The sequence below is a fragment of the Nycticebus coucang genome, chromosome 4, assembly GCF_027406575.1.
Source record: "Nycticebus coucang isolate mNycCou1 chromosome 4, mNycCou1.pri, whole genome shotgun sequence".
Lineage (NCBI taxonomy): Eukaryota > Metazoa > Chordata > Mammalia > Primates > Lorisidae > Nycticebus > Nycticebus coucang.
In genome coordinates this window covers 62,208,416-62,224,012 of record NC_069783.1, presented here as the reverse complement: position 1 = coordinate 62,224,012, position 15,597 = coordinate 62,208,416, and the positions used below count along the sequence as shown (strand labels likewise).

Here is a 15,597-nt window from a genome sequence, read left to right as displayed (position 1 = left end):
GATGCTAGGATTACAGGCGAGAGCCACCATGCCTCACCTACTTTCAGGTCTTGTATTTAAGTCTTTTATCTATTTTGATTTGATTTATGTATATGGTAAGAGATAGAGATCTAGTTGCATTCTTCTGCATATGGTTGTCTGGTTTTCTTAGCACCCTTATTGAAGAGTCCAACTTTTCCCTGTTGTATGTTCTTGGTGTTTTGTCAAAAATGAGTTGATTATAAATGTGTGGGTTTATATCTGGGTTCTCTATTCTGTTCCATTGGTATATGTGTGTGTGTATCTGTTTTTATGCCAGCACCATGGTGGGAATCAAAACTTTTAAAACACCGTATATAAAGAAAAGCATTAACAAAAACTGTACCACCTAGAAAGAATCATGAAAGGAAAAAGTATGCAACTGGCCAGGCATGGTGGTTCACACCTGTAATCCCTGCACTCTGGGAGGCCAAGGCAGGCAGATTGCCTGAACTCAGGAGTTCGAGACCAGCCTGAGATAGAGGGACACCTCGCCTCTAAAAATAGCCAGGCGTTGTGGTAGGTACTTGTAGTCCCAGCTACTCAGGAGGCTGAGGTAAGAGAATCGATGGAGCTCAGGAGTCTGAGGTTGCTGTGAGCTGTGATATCACAGCACTTTATAAGTGGTGACAAAATGAGTGAGACACTGACTCACCAAAAAAAAAAAAAGAAAGAAAAGAAAAAGTATGCAACAAGAAAGCATAGTAAGTATGAAACATAAATTACCACAAATATACCACATTCTTTATACATCTGTTATTCATCTTTGACTCCTCTCTCACTCACCATGTCTGTGCAGTTGACTCACTTGATTTTTCCTTAGAAAAATCTCTTATATCTGACCCTTTGCATTCCTACTTTCACCCTTCTAGCTCCTCTAGTTCCCTGGGGCCTGTACTAATACAGTAGCTCTAGCACAGCATATTCTACCTCAGTCTTACACAGAGCAACTAGAGCAATCTTCATAAAGCATAATGTCGCTCCCTCTCAAAAGCCTTCAAGGGCTCTCTACTTCTTATCATCTACCCTCTTTCCTGGTTTTTGAGACCTTCTATCATATGATCCCAGTTAACTATTTTGTCAATTCTAAAACTCATTTTTTAAAAAATACATTTGAAATGTCTGTGAAATCAGAGTGCATCTTACAATCGATGGCAATCATGGCATTTTAGTTTCAATGAGTTTCTTTTCTTACTTTGTCTTGGCTACAGGATACCTCTATTCTAGAAGACAGGACTTCTCACTTTGCTGTGCTATGACTCATTCTTTCACAGCTCTGAACTTTTGTTTAGACATTTTTATCTGTCTGGGTGTCCTTCTCCATTTGCCTCCCTTTCTGTATCAGCCTATAAAAATCCAGCCTACTTTTAAAGCATAGCTCAAAGGCCACTGCCTCAAAGAATACTTTATGTACCATCTCAGATGGAACAGCCATGCCTCTGAATCCTCTCGGGTCTTTCTTTCTACCCCTAGCAACTGTTATCAGGGGGTTTTTTTATTTTTATTTTTTTAGTTGAAGTACTTGTGTCAATATTGCCCTTTTAGAGTCCTGCATATTACTTGAGAAGAAAGCTAAAATGTTGACAGTCTGTGAAAGAACTCGGGTTTGTTTCACTAATGCAGATCCAGAACATCTCAGAGTCTCTTTAAAATCAGTGAAGTACTACAGTTCCAGAACTCAGTAAGTGCCCTGCTTTGAACTGCCCTTTAGGGGTGGTATATTATCAGTGAGCCAGAAAGAGATCTATGACCCTGGATCCGTGTGAGATCCTGGGTGATAACCAGCTGGAAGGGAGAGCTTCTCAGAAAGGCTGTTCCATAGGTAGCGAGAAGCCACTGGAAATGACAAGCTCTCAGAAACCGAGTTGCTTAGGGATTACTAGCCTTCCACTATCCTCTGATGAGTCATTGTGACATCTTGAGAGGGTGAGGCCAGATTAAGTAATTGCTTCTCTCAGGAAATCCAGACGGGGATGGAAGTCCAAGAATTCCGGGTCACCTCCTCAGGCTCTTACAGGAAACACTGAATGTAATCCAGCCCTGTCAGAGAGTGTAGTCCGAGGAGGGAGGGTTACATGTCCACGTCATCGTCTGCAACAGATTCTTCTCTGTCACAGCTAATTTTGCACTCTCCCAAGCAAGACACGTAAATCTTTTTTTTTTTTTTTTGTAGAGACAGAGTCTCACTTTATGGCCCTCGGTAGAGTGCCGTGGCCTCACACAGCTCACAGCAACCTCCAACTCCTGGGCTTAAGCAATTCTCTTGCCTCAGCCTCCCGAGTAGCTGGGACTACAGGCGCCCGCCACAACGCCCGGCTATTTTTTGGTTGCAGTTTGGCCGGGGCCGGGTTTGGACCTGCCACCCTCGGTATATGGGGCTGGCACCTTACCGACTGAGCCACAGGCGCCGCCAAGACACGTAAATCTTTACTGCAAAGACACGTAAATCTTTACTGCAATACATTCAGGGCTTTCTTTCCTTTTTTTCTCAGCAAACTTTCGTGGCTTCAGGAAGATAAAAAATAACGCAAATGCCCTCTGGTCAGGATATTCTGTTACTAAATTTGAAACAACTCCTGAAATTTCCTGTTTAGTTCTGCTTCCTAGAGCAAATGCCATTTTCTATAAGGGCCTCCCAGCTACCTGAGTTGACTTTCTGACTTGACTTTCTCTAGGTAACCCCTCCAGCCTCAGCCTGTACCAACTAAGGGATGAAATTCCAGACGCTTAAGGTCCCTGCCAAGCTTCAACATTCTAACATCTGCTTGGTGCTGAACATAGCTTGCCTCCCAGGCATGGAGTTTATGCATTAATGAGTTTTAAGCTCATTTTCCTCTGAGGAAAAATGGTCTGCATGAGGTGAACTGGGTTTGTCTCCTGAAAGCTTTCCACAGAATGTGACTTCCCTCCATGGCTTCATACCAGAACTTACATAAAGGTCACAATTGTTGAGCTGCTTTCTTTTTTTTTTTTGCAGTTTTTGGCCGGGGCCGGGTTTGAACCCACCAATTCCCGTGTATGGGGCCGGCGCCCTACTCCTTTGAGCCACAGGCAGCACCCTATTGAGCTGCTTTTGCCAAAAGAAATTTTTTTGTTCTAGAATTTTTTCCCCATTAAAAAGTGGTAAATGTTTATTATAGGAAATGTAGACAATACAGAAAATTTTTAAAAAGAAAAAAAGAATCATTTAAATACAACTTCTCAGAGGTAGCACTGTTAACACCATGGCATATATGCTTATAATAATTTTTCTTTGTGTGTATAGTCATATGATTTTTTAAATGTTTGATATAGAGTTGGAATTATACTTTTGAAACTGTTTTTTAGTCTGCTTTTCTCCTATAATACCTGTTTAACATTTTCCTTTGTCATTGTGTAACAGTTCACAGAGTGGGCTTTGGAACTAGCCTGTGTGAATTTGAATCTTTGCTGTGTCATTTACTTTGTAACTCTAGGCATGTCCTTTAACTGAAACAGTCACTTCAGATTCCTGATCTGAAAAATGAAGATAATAATGATTCCCACTTCACAGAGTTGTGAATATTTAAGTGAGTCAGCATTTACTAAACACTGGAACAATGTTGGCAGGTAGTAAGGGCTTTATAGGGCTACCTACTGCTAATACATTTTCTTCTACACTGTTGTTTTAAAGACTGGAGAGGATTACATTGTTCAGATGTAGCATAATGTAATATTTAGTCAAGGTCTCGTTGGATAGTTAGAGTATTCTACTTTTTTGGTGTTATGGACATTACTGCAAAAAACATATGTTCTTCTATTGCATTTATAAAGAAAGGACTATGCACCGAGTAGGGGAGTGAGATGGGAGTGATGGGAGATGGAAGAACTATGTTTACCTTCTTAGTTTTGGGCTTGGTTGGATAGGCAGAGAGGATGCGAGTGTCTCACTTTTGCCTGGAAGGCTACTGCTCAGAAACTATTCAGACCTTCTGGCACCACCGGTGAAATATCATTCCTAAATTGAACCACATGAATCCTACCCTCAGATTCTGGTCAGTGAAGGATCCTTGACAGTGACGTCAGATACTTCCGGTTCTTTACCCAATTGCTGCCATGAAATGACTCAGCCCTGTGGGCTCAGCTCCAGGGAAGCATTGGTGGATATTCAGCAAACTGTAGTGAGTCCCTGGAGACTCCGTCTTTTCCAGGCTGGTGGGGATAAAGGTCCTGTTGGAGATACGTGGTCTCTTTTAGGGCTTTTTTCCTCTTCAACACTACTGGGGAGAAAAGAAAAGGGCTTTCTGAGTTCTGATCTCCTGTCCTTAATTATGGGAATGGTTTTGAGGCATTGTAGAATGGGAACAGTATCCTATCTACAATTTGAGGGAATGAAAGCCCTAGGGAAATTTCATGACTTCATCCAATGGCTTTATTCAACTAAGTTGTGCCACTGCAAATTAACACTGCCGATAGGAAATCCTTGCTGGGGTGACAGCAACACATCAGATCACCTTCATAAAGCTGTGCATGAGGGAGTGTGTCAAATGCTTAGTTTTTACTGGCTCTCAGGTGTCCCTGACTAAACCACCTGCTTGGTTTTCAGCCCCTCCTGGCCAAAACTCCATAACCTGACCATATCCTGCTAGACCCATGACTTCTAGATTTCTGCCTTTATTATCTCTTAGATCTCCTGGAAGGTTCTACCTATGTGCTACTTGCTATGGGGTTCTAGATAAACATACTACTTACAGAATTCACTTAACATGGAGGCAAGTGAGCTTTCCCCCAATCTCAATTGTCTCCAATCAACTGGTGCTGGGGTCCATGTTTCTCCCAAATAGGTGAATATTATTTTAGAATATAAGAATGAGGCCACTGACACTAAATTGAAATAGCGACAAAATGAGCAAAACTAGATGGGCTGGAAGTGGAGCTGCTGTTGCACTGCAGCTCAGGCCGGGGCAATTGTCAGCATTAGTCTGTGAACTCCAGCCAGCATTTGAGATGGCGAGCACTACAGTCTCTAGACTGGCTCCGCCTGTGGGGCAGCTTCGGCACTTGGCAGTGGAGCTGTGACTGTTCCTGCCTAGAGTGGGGGTCGGCAAAGCCTGGGAGACACTGAGGAGCTTGATCGGGAGGTGTTTTGGAGAAGACTCAGAAACTCAGAGGTTCTGTGAACAAGTCCATGCTGCTATCAAGGCAATAATTGCAGTATACTATTCACTTCCTAACGATCAGGGGATCACCCTGAGAAAGCTGGTACGAGGCACCACTTTGGACATTGTGGATGGCATGGCTCAGTATGGAAGGTGTGGAAGCACTTTCCATTACTCTCACTCAGAACACTGACATCAAAGACCTTCTTTCCTGGGACAGTGTCTGAGTTGCATGCCGCAGGTGCCTCGGATACCAAGAGATAACAAAGCTGCAGCCCTCTAATGCTGACAAAGAGTGTGGATTTTGTGAAGGATGCACATGAAGAAATGGAGCAGGCTGTGGAAGAATGTGACCCTTACTGTGGCCTCTCAAATGACAGTGAAGAGGACACCTCTGACAACCATAATAATGAGGATGATGTGTTGGGGTTTCCAACCAATCAGGACTTACATTGGTCAGAGGAAGACCAAGAGCTCATAATCCCATGTCTTGTACTAGTGAGGGCATCCAAAGCCTGCCTGAAGAAAATCCCGATCTTAGTGGCAGCGAATGGGAAGAAAGATCATGTGGCCCAGCTGGATGACATTGTGGATATTTCCGATGAAATCAGCCCCAATATGGATGATTTGGCTCTGAGCATATATCCACCTATGTGCCACCTGACTGTACAAATTATTTCTGTGAAACTTGTGTATGTTTTAAAGAAGGGACTTGAAATTACAAAAGCAAGCCACGTGTCCCTTCAGCCAGAAGATGGTTGGATCCCTTTACTTATTAATGCTGTTGATCATTGCATGAACAGAATCAAGGAACTCACTCAGGAAGAACTTGAATTATGAGTTCTAAGGCTCGTCTGTACTCTGCTCTTTCTCTCTTTTACCCTCCCTTTTAGAGACAGGGTCTTGCTCTTGCCTCAGGCTGGTTTAAACTCGTGAGTTTTCCTTCTCTTACATCACTAGGCTCTGATGTCTGTTTTTGAAATGGAACTACAATGCTTGCTAAATTGGAAGGGAGTTTTTGTTTATATTTAGCATCAGATACTATTGCCAAAGATAGCTGGTTAGGCCAAACTGGAAATTATTTATAAATTGTGTGACTGTAATATATTTTTCTGTGCTAGATATAAAAAATAATCGTATGGGTTTGTGTTCGTCAATTGCTTCTTAGCGATTCCTAGGGAGGCTTCCTTATTCCTTACTTACAATAAAGTATGTTGTTTTTATTCTTAAAAAAAAAAAAAAGAAATGAGCAAATCTATTCTATATGTTAGAAGTTAGGACAGTAGTCACCCTTGGTGGGTGGAAAAGGGCACAAGGGAGGCTTCTAGGGAGGTGGTAACATTCTGAGTTTTGACCTGGGTTCTGGTTATGTGAGTTGTGTTCAGTTTGGGGAAAGTCCAATGACTATACACTCATGATAAGTCTACTTTTTTGTATGTGTTGTACATCAGCAAATACTTTTTTAAGTGAGGGATATTGACAAACAAAATTAAATGCATTAAAATAAAGAGACAAAATAGATCCATCTCTGTTAAGACTAGTGGCTCTTTCCTGGTAAGATCACCAGATTTAGCTAGTAAACATGTAAGATAGTTAAATTCGAATTTCCAATAAACAGCAAGTAACTTCTTAGCGTAAGTGTGTCTCATGCAATATATGGGACATGTTATACTAAAAAAGTATTCATTGCTTATCTGAAATTCAAATTTAAATGGTCATTCTACATGGTAGGACTTGATCTTGCAACTCTAATCTTAACTCTTCTAAACGTGTGTCATGGTCAGTTTAATAAAATGATGAAAGGGCCTGGCGTGGTGGCTCATGCCTATAATTCTTGTACTCTGGGAGGCTGAGGCAGGAGGATCACTTGAACTGAAGCAATCGAGACCAGCCTGAGCAAGAGCAAGACCTTGTCTCTACTAAAAATAGAAAAAATTATCCAGGAGTTATAGCAAGCCTATAGTCCTAGTTACGTGGGAAGCTGAGGCAGAAAGATTGCTTGAACCCAGGAGTTTCAAGTTGCTGTGAGTTAGACTGATGCATGACTCTGTCTCAAAAAAAATAAATGTGATAAAAAGATATCTATTTAATTATATATATTAAGGATATATATTAACTCTTGGAAGGGAATACTAAACATGTAAATAAAGTATAGGAGACAGAGAAATAAAAAAATAAATGTTCTATAATAGTTTTCCCTTTCTTCATTCCTCGTTCATTTCATGCCTCTCTTTGGCTGCTCCTTTGTTTCATATTACCAAATTCATATCAATGAAAAGAGGGGAAATAAAATAAATAAAAGAAATAAGGTAGCTCCAAAATGCTTTACACTTTTATTTATTAAGTTCGAATCTGCAACTCTGTTGGTTAGTGCTTCTGAAAATATTGCTCTTGTATTTCTCTGTGTTTTCATTTCTTATTTTCACTGAACTATTTCCTCTCTATTTCACTCTCTTTCAGAACTTGGCATGTAACCTTTGACCAGATGGAAGTTGAACCCTTCTCAGTATAATCAGTGTTTTTCCTGCCTTTTCTTATCCTTAGGTTTTATAGACTAAACTTAAAAAATCTATTTGTTATTGATCTCAGAAAGGTCACTTTTCCCTTTCCAACAATGCTAACTAATATATATGTACCTGGTACATTTCAACCATATTTCTTACACCAGTGGCATATTAGAACCACAGCTTCAGAATTCTATCTCACTTCCTCTTCTATGCTTCCCCCTCTTTAAGGTGAAGAAATTCTGGTACAAATTATTAAATATGAGGCTCTGTCAGTACATGGAATCAAGTCCCCAAGGTTTTGTGCTTTGACACATTTTCATCACTCAGAGATGGTTGGTGATCAAATGAAATTATTTCCTGCTTTCCCAAAGGCTTCTAAGTCATGATTATGTCACCAAGAGGGTCAGCCATTTTATTTAAAGTTCTCAAGTTAAGAATGATTTTAAAATAGCCTTTTATTTAAACAATAATTACCTGTTCTCCAAAGCTTGAGAGGAGAAAGAGGAAGAGAAGGAAGTTGCATCCACATAAAAGAAAGCAACCCACATTGGAAAGCACTGTTGTAAAGGCTGATCACTCTAATCTTTTCAAGTTAGTAGGTTTTCTGCAATGTTGTCAATTAAAGCAATATTTCTTATAGAGTCACTTCAGCAATCATAGATCTACTCTAAATGATTTCAGGAAATACTTTTCCCTAATTATCTTTCACACATTTGATTAAATTTGCTGGTTATCTTGTCATGGAGACAACTTTTTCTAACCATAAAAGAGATGTATAGAACCTTTATCCTTGTATTAATAAGTTTTACTGTTAGGCTGGGCATGTGGCTCATGGCTGAAATCCCAGCACTCCGGGAGGCTGAGGTGGATCGATTGTTTGAGCTTATGAGTTCTAGACCAGTCTGAGCAAGAGTGAGACCTTGTATCCACTAAAAATGAAAAACTGAGTCAAGGGAATCACTTGAACCCAAGAGGGTTAAGGTTGCTGTGAGCTATGACACTACAGCATTCTACCAATGGTGACAAAGTGAGACTCTGTCTCAAATAAATAAATAAGTTTTACTGGTAAAAAACCTTTGCTCAAAGACTGGAGAGAAAAGAGGAGGGAACATAAAGACTTAATATGTACAGAGGAGAATTTAAAAATACATAAGACAAATTAGTATGAAAGCAGCACAAATGAGGCAGAAAAACAGCATTAATTTTTATGAAACAGCATTTAGCATAGATACAAAAATCATGTAGCTCTGGATTTTTCAGAACACTTCATAAGCATTAGTGAAAGGTCCATTAATCCATAAATGATTTATACAATTGCAGAATCCTCTAATAGTATTTTCAACTCTAATGTTCTTTGGCAAATGCAGTAGTGACCTTTAGAAGCTAAATAAGCTCCCAGGAATATGCTAGGTTGTTAGCAATTACTTATGAACTACTTGCCCTTATAATCCCTACTATTGCTAACATTCAGAGGTTTCTAATTTTTGTTCCCATCTACTTTTTCAACCTTATCTCCCACAACCTGCTCTGGGGTCTATCTCTATCCCCCGGGGCTTCCTGAATAATACCTTTTCTTCCTTCCTTTCTACACCCCCAAATCCTCCCCACTGTCCAGGCCTACCTCAACTCCTACCACTTCCATTAAATTATGTCTGCCTACTCTAGTCAATAGCCACCTTTTCTTTTGCCTGGCTATATTATTAAATTACTGTCTGTACCACTAATGTGGTATTTTATTACATACCAACTTAACACCATCTTCTATCTGTTTTGGTGCGCTCATATTTTTAGTTATTATGTTACTTTTAGATCTGAATTCATAATAATTGCTGAATATTTCTTTTTATTTATTTATTTATTTATTTTTTGTAGAGACAGAGTTTTACTTTATCGCCCTCGGTAGAGTGCCATGGCGTCACACAGCTCACAGCAACCTCCAACTCCTGGGCTTAGGCGATTCTCCTGCCTCAGCCTCCCGAGTAGCTGGGACTACAGGCATCCGCCACAACACCCGGCTATTTTTTTGTTGCAGTTTGGTTGGGGCTGGGTTTGAACCCGCCACCCTTGGTATATGGGGCCGGTGCCCTGCTCACTGAGCCACAGGCGCCGCCCAATTGCTGAATATTTCTGACCTTGGTTTACATTGTTTAGAAGATGATACTTAAAAGTGGCAATTAATTCCAGACAATTTGCTCTTGATATCTGTGTTGAACTACTTTCATATACGTATCAGCGAATTTTGAAGTAAAGGTTCACAATAACAACTTCATGATGAACTTCTTGAAGAATATTTGCTTTGAAAATTTTATCAAAACTTTTGCTTGCCTAAGTTAATTTAGCAAGTTAATTATTTTCTTTTATACTATTCAAATGTATTATGATTATAAAAACAACTCATTCTCACTTTCACATACAGAGAGAGACAGTAAAAAAGATTTCCCACGTTAATGATTTACACATGTAATGATAGAAACTTAAATCACTTCAAGTGAATTTTTTTCTTGTGGTTGCTCTGTGGAGACATCTGCTGGTCAATAGTTTGTTTTATATGTGTATATATAAGCTTTTCACTAAATATGAATAAAGTCAGACTCTAATAATATCAGATACTCTTGTTAAGAGTAAAGCTGAGAATTAGTGGCCCAAACAAAATCTGAAGAAAACATACTTCCAGAAGTAATAATGACAGTAACTTGGTAATAGATTATAATGGAGAAAATCATCTCTAGAAAATAATATGTCCTGTATTTTAGAGAATTATTTCATTCATTTCACAAATTTTCATAAGCTTCTTCCTGTATGGGATAGGAAAATATACAATACACACATATTTTGTAGCATATAATTTTTAAAAATCTGCATAGATTAATACCTTTTCACTCAATAAAATTAATACAGTAAACCCAAAGTTTGTTTATACATCCAAAAGTTGTTTATCTGTATGTTGATGCATTAATGTATTAATGTTGCCCATGTAGTTATTGCCAACTACATTTTTATCACTTATAATTACCATTTCTTCTTCATCATCTGTATGAACTCATAGCCTTTTATAGTCTCAGCTTGTTCCAATTATCCATTATTATTTTAGTACAACTTATTTTTTGAGGCTCAGATGTTCACTATCTATTCATGGGTGGTTCCTTTGTATCGTGTCTTTTGTCCTGTAAGTACTTCCTATCCAAACAACGTGAAGTTTCAGATCCCCCAAAGTATGGAGTCAACTACTCTCCAAGCATATTGGTTCACTTCAGTGTATAATAGTAAGTATTAGAGACTAAAAACTGGGTGCTAAAGGTGCCCATAGGAGATTTAGTTGTAAGCAAAAATTCTATTGGTGATGTTACTGTAGCTTACAACAGAGCTTGTTAATGTCTTTTTTTTTTTTTTTTTTTTGCAGTTTTTGGCTGGGGCCAGGTTTGAACCCACCACCTCTGGTATATGGGGCCAGCACCCTTCTCCTTTGAGCCACCGGTGCCACCCTTTACAACAGAGCTTGAAAAATACATGTTTTAAGGTTATGTGTGTTAATTTTATATTTCCCCATTGACACAAAGTATTACATTTCTATATTCTACTTTTCTTGAATTATATGGAGTTTTGCCCTATCACCAGGGTATCCCCCTATGTATAATAATTTCATTTGCCACCTTTGGTAGATATTTATATTAATTCTAATCTTTTGTTTTTAACAGCTGTACAATGGAAACATTATATGTAAATATTATAGATATCCATAATTATTACCTCAGAGCAATCTGCTTGACGTTCTGGATGCTGAAATGCGGAAGAGCAGGGTGCTGCTGAGAGGTAGTTATTGGCATGGTGTGAGAACAGAGCCAGGAGTTAAGTAGGGATTAAATACCTAATTCTGCATAAATCACTTAACCTCATTGTGTCTCAGTTTCCTCATTTGTAAAAGTATAATGATGATAATTAGCCTTTGCAGCTGAACTTAACAGTTATAAATAAGCTTGTACAATGATTTCTTTCAAATCTATTTCACAGAAAATTGAATTACAGATCAATTAAAATAACCTATTAGAGGTGCTTTGAACAGGGTAAGACAAGCTATACAAATGGGAGGAACATAGTCCATCTCTTGACTGTCCTGTGTGCATGGCTCTAGCGAGTTTAAGCCTCCTGATTCTCCTAATGCCCCCGGTTTTGACCTCTTTAAACACTAGTTCTGGGGTATCCACTGCTGTCTAAATGCAAAGGTGATAGGTACATACAATAATGGGATATTGCTCACATCTATCTTAGCTCCTCTTTTAAGTCTATGCTAGTTGCCTTGCAATGACGTTGTATGACTTTTATCATTGCTCCTGTGTAGTACAATGTGCTAATAACCTCCAGTTGACTCTTTGGCAAGGAAGGTTGAATAGAACCTGGCAATTTCTGAAGGTCTTTATTTTGTATGATATTGAGTAGTTGTATAATTAACTCTGAATAAATAAGAATGAAGTTTATTTCTTCTTCAGAGATCTTATTTCTGAAGAAATAAAAGAGAAGGATGGGGAAAATGGTCAGGCCTTACTTTTAAAAAATGCTTTTTAGTGGAGAAGGCAGCATCATTGACTCTGACATTTCTTTTCTGAAGCTAGAGTTTGACTGGATTATCTAAATTCTGTGAATCCTTCTGCTTTTTGAAGAAAATTTTATGGAAGAAAAAAAAAAAACAGTTGCTCATAATACCATGGATCTTTTCACAGAATAATTCAATCCATTCAGGTTTGTTCCCTCTCCCCCTCTCAACACGTACCCCATGGAAAGTTTTGCCACTTTCCACAAAGTCCTGAAAAAGAGATATCTCAGTTCATTTTCTGTTATTATAACAAGGTAACACAGATGTGGTAATTTATAAAGAATATAAATTTATTTGGCTCATGATTCTGACAGCTAAGAATTCCAAGAGCGTGGCACCAGCATCTGGCAAGGGTCATCGTATGGCCAGAAGGGAAGGGGGGCAAGAGATAGAGTGTAAGAGTACTCAGGATAGGGCAGTGCCCATGGCTCAGTGGGTAGGGCTCCAGCCACACACACGGAGGCTGGCGGGTTCGAACCCAGCCTGGGCCAGTTAAAACAATGACAACTGCAACAAAAGGAAATAGCCAGGCGTTGTGGCAGACACCTATAGTCCCAGTCACTTGGGAGGCTGAGGCAAGAGAATCACTTAAGCCCAAGCGTTTGAGGTTGCTGTGAGCTGTGATGCTATAGCTCTCTATCCAGGGTGACAGCTTGAGATTATGTCTCAAAAAAAAAAAAGAGTACTGGGCGGCACCTATGGTTCAGTGGGTGGGGCACTGGCCCCATATATTGAGGGTGGCAGGTTCACACCCAGCCCCGGCCAAACTGCAACAAAAAATAGCTGGGCGTTGTGGTGGGCACCTATAGTCCCAGCTACTCAAGAGGCTGAGGCAAGAGAATCTCCTAAGCCGAATAGTTGGAGGTTGCTGTGAGCTGTGATGCCACAGCACTCTACCGAAGGCGATAAAGTGAAACTCTGTTTCTAAAGAAAAAAAAAGAGTATTCAGGATAGAGAAAAGGGAGATCAAAGTGCTGTGATAACTCCTGCGATAACTAACCTCTTCCCACAATAATACCATTAATCCATTTATGAGGGCAGAGCCCTCATGACCTAATCACCTTTTAAAGACTCCACCTCCCAGTGTTGTCATACTGACAATTAAATTTCAACATTAATTTTGGGGAAGGGGACATTTAAACCATAGCAAAGATAAACTTGACCTAGAAGTAGGCAATATAAAAAAGATGGAAGAAAACAGTTTTTCTGGGAGATGTGCTCTCTACCTGCTACCTGCAACTCTAAATTGCCTGCAAAAGTCACAATTTGGAATGTTGTGGGGTTAAAAAATAAAACCAATTTCTATAACTGATATGGAAACTAATCCAAGAAATAAGGAAGAGACAAAATTAGACTTTAGGCCTTTCTCAAAAGCATTTCCCCTTAAAAATTCTCTATCAGAGGTAAGAGGAAAAGGGCCAACCCCTGGAGAAAAAATTTGATAAAAGATGGTATCTTCCCACAGAAGGCTATTGATTCAAAGTGTTGTGGCAGTGGTCATGAAGCTTAGGGCTACAAAGAACAGGGAATACAGGATTGCAGGTAAAACAAACAAACAAAAAATAATGAAGCTTAAAGACTATTTTAAAATAAGCCTTTGGTTATGGTTACTTACATCTAGGATTGACAAAATTCCAACAGACTAGAAACCTACTAAGGAGGTTCATGAAAGCTGCAAAGAAATGCTGGGCCTGACTAGCTGACAGCTAGTGTCTGGCTATTTATCCCCCAAAGGGATCCTTGGACTGCTGAATTCATTTCAAAAGGAAGTGCTTTGCAAAATCTGTATGAGAATGGAATGCCCTCCACCACCCAATAAAATGTGGCTATGGAAAATAATAAGATCATCCCGGAAGGTAGAACCATGACTGACAGATGGCTCAAACAAGAAATGATTCCACTGTCAGCATGGAGTCCCCACCATTCCTGCCCAACAGGATTCTGTATGCGCCATGACCATTGACAGCAACATGTGTCACGTTCATAGTGTAGTCATCCTACTTCTTCTCCACACATTGTACACTGGGGATGTTGAAGGCAGATTAACTCCATGGCTCTGTAGGGAGACACATATGAACCTGATAGAGAAGAATAAAACTCAGCCCAAGCTGAATGCACAAACTAAATGGAATCTGGGGGAAGGAATGACTCTCTCTAAATCAAGTATAAATCTGAAGAAAAGTTGGAGTATGGATATTAGGAACCTGAAGAGTGAATTTAGACAGACTATATAGGCCAGGGTCAACTACAAAAAACAGAAACAAAAAAATAAATAAATAAAAAACAGAAACTGGCGATTTAGAGCAAAGGTATTTAATACATGTGATTAAAATCTTACAAAAATTTAAGCAGTAGAATGCTCTAGACTAGGCTTTCAAAAATAACTTCCAGAGTGGCTCTACAGAACTAACCACTAGGGCAGGTATCCTCAAACTTTTTAAACAGGGGGCCAATTCACTGTCCCTCAGACCGTTGGAGGGCTGGACTATAGTTTAAAAAAAAAAAAAAACTATGAACAAATTCCTATGCACACTGCACATATCTTATTTTGAAGTAAAAAACAAAATGGGAACAAATACAATTCACACCACTTCATGTGGCCCATGGGCCACAGTTTGAGAATGCCTGCACTAGGGGATATGTGACTTCTGCAACCAGCAGGAGACCACCACCTAGATGAGGTAGCTGCTGCACCACCACCACCACTGCTAGCTCCAGAGCCATGCTGAATGTCTTAGATGTCCATGTTGTACATTAGGCCCATCACTATCCATGAAGCTATCAACTTGCCACTGAAATGCTGCCACAGAAAAAGCTAGTGCCTCCTTGCTTAACTGGGCTTGCCGGCAGAAAGGATCAAAGGAAATGGCAGAATGCCTTTCACCTCCATCATTTCCATTTCCCAAATCTTGCACAAGTGCTTATGATTAATGAAAGCTAAGTCATACAGGATCCTAGTTGGGAGAAGTAGTTTTTAGCTTTCTAGCCTTTCTAGCACAAAAAAAACACAAAACACTAAACAAGGGTAAAGTGACTAATTAGTGAACCAGTTTACCTTATCCACCATGCAAGTACTATAGGTTGATTTACTTTACATTAGTTTTCTGTTCCCTTCCCTTTTACCTTCTTCTATGTTAGAGGCTAGAAAGATAATTGCTTAATCAGTTTCCTGATCTCTTTTTCAATTGGAGATAACCTTTGTGAAATGGTTCTGGCCAATAGGATGTAAGCAGAAGTTTGATAAATGTTTTTGGGAAAGTGTTGTTTTCCTGTAAGTGAAGAACAAACTATCTGATGCAGCCTTTGACCTTCCCTTTCTTCCTGCCTACAATGGGAATATGATGCTGGGAGGTACATCCATCTGTTG

General features: G+C 39.5%; 1 pseudogene; it reads left to right on the top strand.

Annotated features, from left to right (window-relative positions):
- Positions 1–4,881: 4,881 nt before the first annotated feature.
- On the top strand, positions 4,882–5,975 carry LOC128584314 (cyclin-D1-binding protein 1-like; annotated as a pseudogene).
- The last annotated feature ends 9,622 nt before the right edge of the window (positions 5,976–15,597 follow it).